The sequence below is a fragment of the Oryctolagus cuniculus genome, chromosome 17, assembly GCF_051225735.1.
Source record: "Oryctolagus cuniculus isolate XC-2025 breed Fujian yellow rabbit chromosome 17, ASM5122573v1, whole genome shotgun sequence".
NCBI classification, from domain to species: Eukaryota; Metazoa; Chordata; class Mammalia; order Lagomorpha; family Leporidae; genus Oryctolagus; species Oryctolagus cuniculus.
In genome coordinates this window covers 35,807,497-35,818,652 of record NC_142883.1, presented here as the reverse complement: position 1 = coordinate 35,818,652, position 11,156 = coordinate 35,807,497, and the positions used below count along the sequence as shown (strand labels likewise).

The following is an 11,156-nucleotide window of genomic DNA, read 5'->3' as shown; positions in this document are numbered from 1 at the left end:
TTTGTGGGCACCTCTGCTCAGCCGTGCACACTGCTCCTCCAGTCAGGCCCGTCTGGAGCAGCTTCCAGGCAGCTGGAGGATGAGATACTGTTAGTCCCCATTTTTTTTTTTTGTTTTGTTTGTTTTTATAGATGAGGATGCACGAGTTAGGGCACAAGCCAAAGCACAAAGCCCTTTCTCTGGAGTTATGTTAAAATCCACTCATCGCCTTCCAAATGAGTTCCTCTGTATAAAGCCCCTGGAACTCCCTGGTACCTGGTCCTTCGGAAGTGCCTGTTCCTAGTGCTATTGCAGCGCCCTGCTGAGGCCTTTGCTGTCCACACCAGGCCACCCCTCTCTCTGCAACCATGTGTTTCTTGGGTTTGTTGTCCTACTTTAACTTAACATTGTGGATGAATTGTTTGCATTTCCCTCTCCCTTGGTGGACAGCCAGCTATTTGAGGACAAGAACCATGACTTTGCTTTGCGTCATCCCCCTCCCCAAAGACTGTCATACCACTTTTCAGGTGTTGCAGCCTTAAAAAAGTGCTCATTGTAGTGATGATCCTCAGAACCACTGGGAAGTTATCCACCAGTGTAGGCTTTCTCTTAGATCTGCCTACAAATACTGATAGATACCATGTGAGTATTTTCTTCTTTTTAAAAATGTATCTCCTGGATTTGGCCCCACCCAGCCTTAGACATTTGTAATGAACCTGTGGATGGAAGACACCTTTTTCCTTCTCTGTCACTCTGCCTTTTGAGCAGATGAAAATACTTTTTTAAAAAAGATAATATATCTGGCCGGCGCCGCAGCTCACTAGGCTAATCCTCCGCCTTGTGGTGCTGGCACACCGGGTTCTAGTCCCGGTTGGGGCGCCGGATTCTGTCCCGGTTGCCCCTCTTCCAGGCCAGCTCTCTGCTGTGGCCAGGGAGTGCAGTGGAGGATGGCCCAGGTGCTTGGGCCCTGCACCCCATGGGAGACCAGGAAAAGCACCTGGCTCCTGGCTCCTGCCATCGGATCAGCGCGCTGCGCCGGCCGCAGCGCGCCGGCCGCGGCGGCCATTGGAGGGTGAACCAACGGCAAAGGAAGACCTTTCTCTCTGTCTCTCTCTCTCACTGTCCACTCTGCCTGTCAAAAAATAAAAAAAAAATAAAATAAAAATAAAAAAAGATAATATATCGGGGCGCCAGATTCTGTCCCGGTTGCCCCTCTTCCAGGCCAGCTCTCTGCTGTGGCCCGGGAGTGCAGTGGAGGATAGCCCAAGTCCTTGGGCCCTGCACCCCATGGGAGACCAGGAGAAGCACCTGGCTCCTGCCTTCGGATAGGCGCAGTGCGCCAGCTGCAGCGCGCCGGCCGCGGCGGCCATTGGAGGGTGAACCAATGGCAAAAGGAAGACCTTTCTCTCTGTCTCTCTCTCTCACTGTCCACTCTGCCTGTCCAAAATAAATAAATAAATAAAAGATAATATATCACAATAAAGTTGGATTTATCACAGGAATGCAAGGTTGGTTTAATATTAAACAATTCAATGTGAATTATATTAATGAACTAAACATTAAGAACCATAGGATCATCTCACAGACACAGAAAAAGTAGATATCAAAATCCAGCATCCAACCCTGACAAAAACTCTCAGCAGATAGTTTTATTCTATAACTAGAAGAAACTTCATTACTTAATGATGAATGATTGGATGCTTTCTCCAGAAAATCAAAACAAGACAAATTTTTCTCATTTCACTATGCCAATTTAACTTGTACTGGTGGTGCACTATCCAGTGCAATTAGGCATAAAGTTAGAAAGGGAGCATTTATTCACATTGTATATAATGCAATACACAGCTCAACTAGTGATAAGCTATCGCTAAGTGATAAGCTTAGTAATAGGTGAGCTTAGTAAGGTTGGAAGACATGAAAGCAATAAACATAGATCAGTAATATTTCTATACACTAACAATCAGAAATTGAAAAGAAAGACAGCATATTTACAATGGCATAAAATATGAAATATTTAAGAATAAATGTAACAAAATATGTGCAAGACCCATATACTGAAAACTAAAACATTGTTGAGAAAACTAAACAAGACTAAACAATGGCAAGAAATTAGCTTTTTCATGCATTGGATGACTTAGTATTTTTTAGACATTAGTTCTTCTCAATGAGATCTTAGAATTCCTGTGAGCTGATTCAATAAATTATATGGAAATGAAAAGTACCTAAAATGGTCAATACAGCTTTTGTGAAAAAGAAAGTTGGAGGATTAATACTACCTGATTTGAATACTAAAAATCTACAGTAACCAAGACCGTGTAGTATTATAAATATAGACAAATAAATGGAATATAGAATTCAGAAATATACCCACACATGGGGAAATGTTTTTTAAGAAACATTAATTTTCTTAAAAATTTATTTATCTGTTTGTCCATCTGAAAGGCATAGAGACAGAGAGCACTCCCAGCCACTTCCCACATACCAGGATCTAAAAACTCAATCCCGGCCTCTCACATTGGTGATAGGGACCAGCCATGTTTAAACATTGATTTACTTATTTGAAAGGCAGATCAAGAGAAAGAGAGAGAGAGACAGAGAGACAGAGAGACCTTCCTCTACTGGTTGAATCCCCAAATTCCCTCAACAGCCAGGTCTGGCCCAGGCTGAAGCCAGGAGACAGGAACTCAATCTGGATTTCTCCCATGGGTGGTAGGGCCCCCAAGAACCTGGGCCATCATCTGCTGCCTTTCCATGTGCATTAGGAAGAAGTAGGATTGGAAGCAGAAGAGCTGGAATTTGAACCAGCACCCTGATAGGGATTCAGATATCCCTTGGCAGTTCAAACCACTGTGCCACAATGCCAGCCCCAGGACCCAGCTGCTTGAGCCAGCACCAACTGCCTTCAAGGGTCCACATTATCAGGAAGGTGCCAACAGGAGTGGAGCTGCGACTTGAACCCATGTACTCCAATATGAGATGTGGCATCTTAATCTGCTAGGCCAGATGCCTGCTTCTGGATAATTTATTTCTGACAACAGTGCAGAGACAATCTAGCTGAGACAGAGGATACTAATTTCAACAAATGTTGATAGGACAATTGTACATAATGATAAACTTGGACCTATACCATATGCCATATACAAAAATTATCTCCAAGTCATCATAAACCTTACATTATAAACCTCTTTTTTTTAAAAAAATTTATTTACTTAAAAGAGTTACAGAGAGGCAGAGGGAGAGAGAGAGAGAGAGAGAGAGAGAGAGAGAGAAAGAAAAAGAGAGAGGTCTTCCATCCACTGGTTTTGACTGCAATGGCCAGAGCTGCACTGATCTGAAGCCAGGAGCTTCCTCCAGGTCTCCCATGCCCCCACATGGGTGCAGGGACCCAAGGACTTGGGCCATCTTCCACTGCTTTCCCAGGCCACAGCAGAGAGTTGGATCGGAAGAGGAGCAGCCAGGCCTCGAACCAGTGCCCACCTGGGATGCCGTCACTCAGGTGGTGGCTTTACCCACTGTGCCACAGCGCCAGTCCCCTATAAAACCTCTTGAAGAAGGTAAAGGTGAAAGCTCTCTGCAGCCTAGGTGTAGGAAATATTTCTTAGATGTGATACTAAACGCATAATCTAGGGACTAGTGTCTTGGCACAGTGGGCTAAGCTGTCACTTGTGAGGCTGGCTTCACATAGTGGATTACCAGTTTGAGTCCCTGCTGTTCTACTTCCAATCCAGCTTCCTGCTAATGCTCCAGGGAAGGCAGCATAAGACGGCCCAAGTGTGTGGGACCTTGCCACCCATGTGGGAGACAGGGGTGGAGTTCCTGGCCCCTGGCTTTGGCTTGGTGTAGACCTGGCTGTTTGAGCTTTGGGGGAATAAACCAGTGGAAGGAAGATCTCTTTATCTCCCTCCCTCCCTCTCTCAGTCACTCTCCCCTTCATATAAATAAATCATTTTTTAAAAAAAGGGGCATGATCTATTAAAGAAATATGGACAAATTTGACTTATCAGATTTAAGTTTCTGTTTTTTAAGATTTTCATTATTTGGGAGTTAGAGTTATAGACAGAGAGAGCGAGGGATGAGAGAAAGGTCTTCCATCTGCAGGTTCACTCCCCAAATGGCCACAAAGGCCGGAGCTCATCCAATCCAAAGTCAGGAGCTTCCTCTGGGTCTCCCACACAGGTGCAGGGGCCCAAGGACTTTGGCTTTTTTCCACTGCTTTACCAGGCCATCAGCAGGGCGCATGATTGGAAGTGGAGTATCTGGGACACTAACTGGCATGCATATGGGGTGCCAGTGCTGCAGGCAGAGGCTTAGCCTACTGTACCAGAATACTGGCCCTTCTGTTTTGGAAAGACACTATTGAGAGAATGTAAAGTCACAGATGAGAAGAAAATATTGGCATAACAAATATCTGATAAAGGATTTGAATCCAGAATATACAAAGAATTCTCAAAAACTCCATAACACAAAAGCAAACCTATTTAAAAAATGGGCCCACAACTTGAACAGACCCTGAACCAAGTAAAATACACAGATGGCATGTTAACATAAGAACAGACACTCAATATTGTCATTAAATTAAAATGATGATAAAATGCCACCCCACTTCATCTGGAATGGCTAGCATATTTAAAATGGACCATGTCAGTTGTTGGCAAAAATGTAGAGGAATCTAAATGTGTATACCCTGGTGAGAAGAATGTGACATGGCATACAAAGACTGTGGAAGATGAGTGTGGCAGTTTCTAGAAAAAGTTAGGCATGAAGGTGCTCCAGCAATTTCAGGAAAAATATGAGTTATGAAAAAAACCATGCATGGATTCCACTTTTTTGGTACCAAAATAGACCTCCTTTTTAGTCCATTCTCTGTGAATTTTTAGAAGTGCCCACGTGCACCTGCTGAATACCATGCCATTAGTAAAAGCTACTGAGTTCTTTATATCTGGATTGATATGGAAAGATACCCATATGCAAAGTCGTGTGCACAAGCATAATTAAAGTTTTTAAGTATTTTGTGAAAAACAGTCGGGAAATCATGGCAGTGCGTTAACAGCAGTTTTCCCTGAGAGGTGAGATCTGTAGGTGGAAGTTGCACTTTTGAGATTTTTGTATTGCTTAACTTGTAAAAGAAATGAATGAGCTTTTAAGTATGAACGTCAACAAAAGGTTTCTAGTTAAGAAAAATATCTCAAATTATTCACTAAGAATTTTATAATGAAATTGCTAATAAAATTCCTTGCTGTTTAGGTTTGTTACTATTGCAGTTTGACAACTGAAAGCCATAAAAAGTGTTTCTTCCACGGAAGGGTCGTGAATCACTTTCTTGCCTGGTGATTTTGAAGCTTGTAGGCAGTAGTTCTGGCCAGACGGTTTGGAGCGCTGAGAAGCACAGCACGTGGAGCTGTACGCCCAGCTCTGAGTCAAATACGTCTCTCATCACATTGTGAGGGGATTTCCCGCTAAACAAACACCTGGGCCAAGAAAATTAATGGATAAACCAATACTGCAAGCCTGGGCTACATTCATATATATTGGATTAGTTTATATTCACATCATTATTTCTTGTTGAAAAGTATTCCATTTAAATCGTTTAAAAATTCGCCTTTCGTAATATATTGTCACATTTAAACATACACTGAAAATACTCTGGATAGTGTTATACCAAGGACACAAACCAAAGATCACTTTTGCAAAGACGATGTATAATAATTGACTGAGCAGTGTATTTAGCCATGAAACAAAGCACACTGAGAAATCCTGGTTGTTAGAACAGTGCATCTTAAAGTGAATCATCTTCAGATTTTAAAATATCCACCTTAGGGAATATTGGCAAGATCAAGGCATGATTAAAGATAATAAGTTATATATCAAATGTGAATTGCATCATTTCTCTGCATCCAGCTTTATCACTGCTGCCTGTGACAATTTAAACAAAAGACCCAAGCACATTATAAATCAGGCACCCCTCCCCACAGCCTCTTAAACAAAAACACCTACCATGTGTACAATCAAATTAAAACCGTAGGAGAGATTTATTAGCTTATAGATGTTCCTAATTATTTGAAATACTTAGGTTCAATAGCCACATCATTCAAACGCACATTTCAATCTTAGGGAAGAGAAGCGGCCACGGAGTGTTGATGAAATGGGCATTTCAAGACAAAGCGAACTCTCGGCAGGTATTGCGGGCTTGATTGCAGAAAGCGCACAGTGGTGCTCAGCCTTTGCCACTGTGGAGGAGGCGCTGTGCCCCAGAGATACAGCAACGCAGAAGGCAGCCGGGACGGGGCAGGAAGACAGGAGGAATGAGGTAAGATTTATTGCCTTCAATTATTTTGGTTAAAAACTCTCCTCAGGGCACAGGCACATAATATATTGTACTTTCCATTACTTAGTGCAAATGTAAAACATATCTAAAAAACACATTTCATCCTCATAACATATTAAAATAACAAGTAGGATGTCATGACGTTAATTTGACAGATGGACTGTCATTTAGCAATGTTGTACGACATTAGTTAGCAGCAAATTAATATCATCATACTCCATTTTTCTTAACATCTAGAAGCCATCACATTGGCCAGAGATTCCTAGCAAGGAACTCTTTGCTTAGTCATCTAATGGGGCAAAATAACTAGCTAAACTATGCAAATGTAACCCACTTCTAATTTTACTGCAGCTAGCTTTTAACTTAAAAACTAACAGTAGACTAATCTAAAAACTCTGATCTTGGAATTCCTTCCCCCAGGTTGATCCTTCAGTAAGCTATTGATTTTTTCTGACAAGTTCACATGTACATTATGAATTGACTCATAAAAATTTTCAGCATATTGTACTCAGTTTATTATAACCATCCTTACTATATATTAAGACCAGTATCTTTTCATCAACACCAGCTGTTAAGCAAACCTAAGTGACACTGTAGATTCATGATTAGTTTGTAGAAAAGAAAGCAAAAATAGTGACATAAATTTAATTTCATTACACTTTGGCATCTAGAGCCACATTTTATACCTGGCTGACCACAAATGACTTTTCTTTTGTGAAACTGTCTTGATCTACACAATTCTAGTTAGCAATGTTACTCACCAAATGTATCTGAATGTTAGTTTAAGTTCTTTATGTTAAATTTTGATGGCATCTGAAATAATTTTAGTGGCGGTGGAATAACCTGAGAAAGTTATTTCTCACGTGAGTTTATTCTCATTCATGTTTTAAGGGATTCAATAGGTCCTTTCTGTTCATGCTGTTTCTTCATTCCATGCACAAAGGGCGGAGGAACAGAGGAAGGATAATTTCTAGTCTGCAATCACAGTTTGATTCAAAACATCAGCCTGGCCGCATCTCCCTCCTGCAGCAGGGACGGGAGGCGTTGCAAAAGCGTGGCTTTCCATCTTCAGCAGCCAATTCTGGAAAAGCATGAGAGCGTGATGTGATGTCGCAGCGTGAAAACAGGCCTGCTTCTCTGTAATAGGAGTGGGCCTCACCAGAGAAGCCTAGAATTGTCTTTAGCAGAGAAGTTGAAATTCCTGAATGCAAAGACGACCTGATTTCAGGAATGACTGTAGGAAAATTTAGGCAGCAATTTACATGCTCATGGCTCAGAACCTGAGAATTCTAATCTCTTATGCAAAGCTAACTCATTCCACCCCAATACCTTGTCACATTTCTCTAGTTTCTTACACATGTTAACTTGGCTGCTCCATTGGATTTTCTATTCTTTGAAAGTAGAGACCATGTCTTAAACATGCCATTCAGTCTCCTCTTTCCACAGTGCTAAGCATGTAATATGCACTCAATAAACATCTGATTGTGGAATTCTAGCCATGTGTATGTTACAAAATACTAGACATAGTTTTTACTTCCATAGTCCATTTGTATTAGCTAAATGTGTCTGCTTTTTCTGCTTATGACTCCCTTTTCCTTTCATCCTGTTTGCTACTGTGAGCTTTGCCTTTTCTTCCTTTTTCAATATATGTGTAGCCACACACATGCCTGTATCTAAGCACACATACACAAATATATTAGTATCTAAGCATGCATGTGCACACAAACACACACAAAGTACCTATAAATAAATCTTCAAAAAGTTTGCGGAAAATATGAATTATGAAAAAAACTGGATTTCAAAAGATTTTTTTACATAAAAATAAGATTACCTTTGAATTTCATTTCCCATGAACTTTATGTGTGCCTTGTTCCTATCTTATTCTGTAAAGAAAAATCTAGGAAATAAAACATTTTAACAGATTATCTTCAATTCATTCCCCTTGCCAAACTCACGGATCAGTCCAAATTATCTCAAAATACAGCAGTAACCTCACTCACGTGTCACATTCTCTACATAAATACTTTAAATTGATCCCATTGGAAGAGAGTGGTTGTTAATAAAAGAGGATTTTAAAACATCATTCTTGATTTCTCCTTAGATGATGATAGCAATCTCGGCCACAACCGTTTCAAGATTAGGGGAACTCTGAGGTGTCTGGAGGTCAGAAACCACTCCAGTACAGTAGCTGATACACAGACCAAGAACTCAGTAGGAAACCCACATTCACGACCTCCCCTCAATTATAAAGACAAGACAGCACTGTTGTTCGCTTTCTCGATCTGTAAGATTTGAGCTGTGCCATTCCGCAGATCTGCTGGGGCAGCTGGAGCAGTGCTAACAAAAGGTACATAAAGCCTGGTAATGGGATGGATGCAGCGCGGTCATCATTACTCTGTGCTGTCCTTGGAGCAGCGAAATACTGCAGAGGAAACTGATCTCTGTGATTTGAGCTATACTATCAATAAGCCTTTGGACACAGGCTTAGGGAAAGTCAGGATTCGGATCTGGCTTGCTGGTATTAATAGCTGTGAGGTTGAAAGAAATGAGTCGATCTTTCCATTGGTCAGCTGCAGTGACACGGATCCCATAGGGTGGGTTCATGATAACAGTTTGCACGGTGGAAACTGCCCATTTCAAGTGCTCTGAATGGTGTTTGGCATCTCTCTTGTGAAGCTAAGGTTTTTTTTTTTTTTTTTTTTTTTTTAAACACACAGAAGTGGAATTGGAGCCGTAGTTTTATGATATGAATAAATAACTAGTTATTACCGGTCGTAAGCCTACTTTAAAAATGCAGATGCGGAGAGGGGAAACTGGAACGCCAAGAGTCAGCTGAGGTGACTGCCATTCGTTTGCTGATCACGACTGCACGTCAAATTCCACCAGAATCGTCTTTCTAAATGCGGCCTGTTTTTCCCCACAATCAGAACACGTGTCTTAACTGTAACTGTTGGAATAGGCAGCCGCGGGGGAATGTTTTCAACTATCTGACCCCTGGCCTTGGTTCAGCACAGACAAAAACTCGTGGAATTTCTGAGAGACAGGAGTGGGAGGTCTTTGTTATCCTTGCAAACTGGCTGAAGTCGGGACCCCTAGGAAGCTTCGGAGTGGGGCCACGTGGAGGAACCGCGCGGGCGCTTCGGACCCCGTGGTCCTTCAGGGAGGCGGCTGGAGCGTGCAGTCACGTGGCCGAGGCTTTAATCAGCCATGAGTAGTCGTGACGCCGGGCGCGACTGCGTAATGACGTGAGTGACGTGAGCGGCGGACGTCGCTGCAGTGTGGTCCCTGCGGCCGGAGGCGTGGCTGCCTTGAACCAGGTGATACCCAGTTGCTGTCTGACAGTAGCGTGATGAGACAACCACTTTTGAGAATTAGGAACTTGCGAATCTACTTCCGTCTATGTGCCTCCTGCTGTGTGTAACAGTGCCAACAGTCTTGAAAGAAGTCAGAGTGATGTCACAGCCGTTACTCCAGTTGCTTTTTCTAGATATTATTTTTCTTAAATAACAAAAAACTCCCGCAATGTTATCTACTACTATGTATGCAGAATACATGGTATGAAGATAAAAGCCATCCATCCATATTCAACAATTTTTATTTTGGTCTTTTTTAAAAAGATCTATTTATTTATTTGAGAAGCAGAGTTACAGAAAGAGGGAGACACAGAGAGAATGCTTCCATCTGCTGGTTCACTCCCCAAATGGACACAGCTGCCAGAACTGGGCCAATCTGAAGCCAGGAACCAAGGAGATTCTTCTGGGTCTCCCATGAGGGTGCAGGGGCCCAAGCACTTGGACTATCTTCCACTACTTTGCCAGGCCATTTTAGCAGGGAGCTGGCTCAGAAGTGGACAGCTGGTACTCAGAGCAGTACCCATATGGCTGCAATGGCCAGGGCTGGGCCAGGTCAGAGCCAGGAGCCAGGAGCCTGGAGCCTGCAGCCTCTTCTAGGTCTCTCGTGTGGGTGCAGGGGCCCAAGGACTTAAACCATCTCCCACTGCCTTCCCAGGAACATTAGCAGGGAGCTGGATGGGAAAGTGGAAGAGCTGGTACTCGAACCGGTGCCCTGTAGTATGCCAGTGTCACAGGTGGTGGCTTAACCCACTGTGCCACAATGCAGGCCCCATATTTCAGTCATGTTTATGGTAGTCATAAGTTTAACATAGTAGACTTAGATTTAATGGGAAAGCAAGAGTTAAAATGCCCAAACCTCAAATTCTAGAAATTTTAAAATATGAACTTTATATTTCATTAATGTCAAAAAATGGTCTTTGATAAGTACATAGTGCTATTTCTGCTATTTAAAATAGAGTTTACCCTAAACTCTAGATGAAAAGCATTCTGCTAATTTTTATTTTTACAATAAAATATTCACTGCCATGGAAAGGTTGGATTACAAATTGGGAGGGCCCTGAGCACAAGATCAGACTGAGAGTTAAAAATCTTTGTAAACATTGGTGAATGCCATGTGTCTTAAGGAATTATCATTTTTAGAGACTGATGAGAAACAGATGAAGTCAGTAAAGTTGCCACAGGGTTAGGTAGAAGTCACGGCCACTATTTTTACTAACATTTAATAGCCAACAGCTCAAGCATTTGCTAAACGCACTACTAGAAACTGAAGGATACGAGAATCACTTGTAAAGAAAAAATGCTAAGGATTCAGGAAAAACTACACATCGTGTTCTTGACGAGACAAGTAATTCAGTTAGAATTATTCAGCTGGTGGGAAAAGCTGAAGGATACTTTTTGCAGCATACCTTATCCACTTATGATATAGGAAAGTAAGTGGATTTCAATTTGGTGATTTAACCTATAGCTTTAAATCTTCAATAAACAAACTCAAAATTCCA

At 42.0% G+C, this 11,156-nt stretch overlaps 1 pseudogene; it reads right to left on the bottom strand.

Moving 5' to 3' along the window:
* Window positions 1-9,485: 9,485 nt before the first annotated feature.
* The window catches only part of LOC127484376 (transcription initiation factor IIA subunit 1 pseudogene), a 28,037-nt pseudogene continuing 26,366 nt past the window's right edge, over window positions 9,486-11,156 (bottom strand).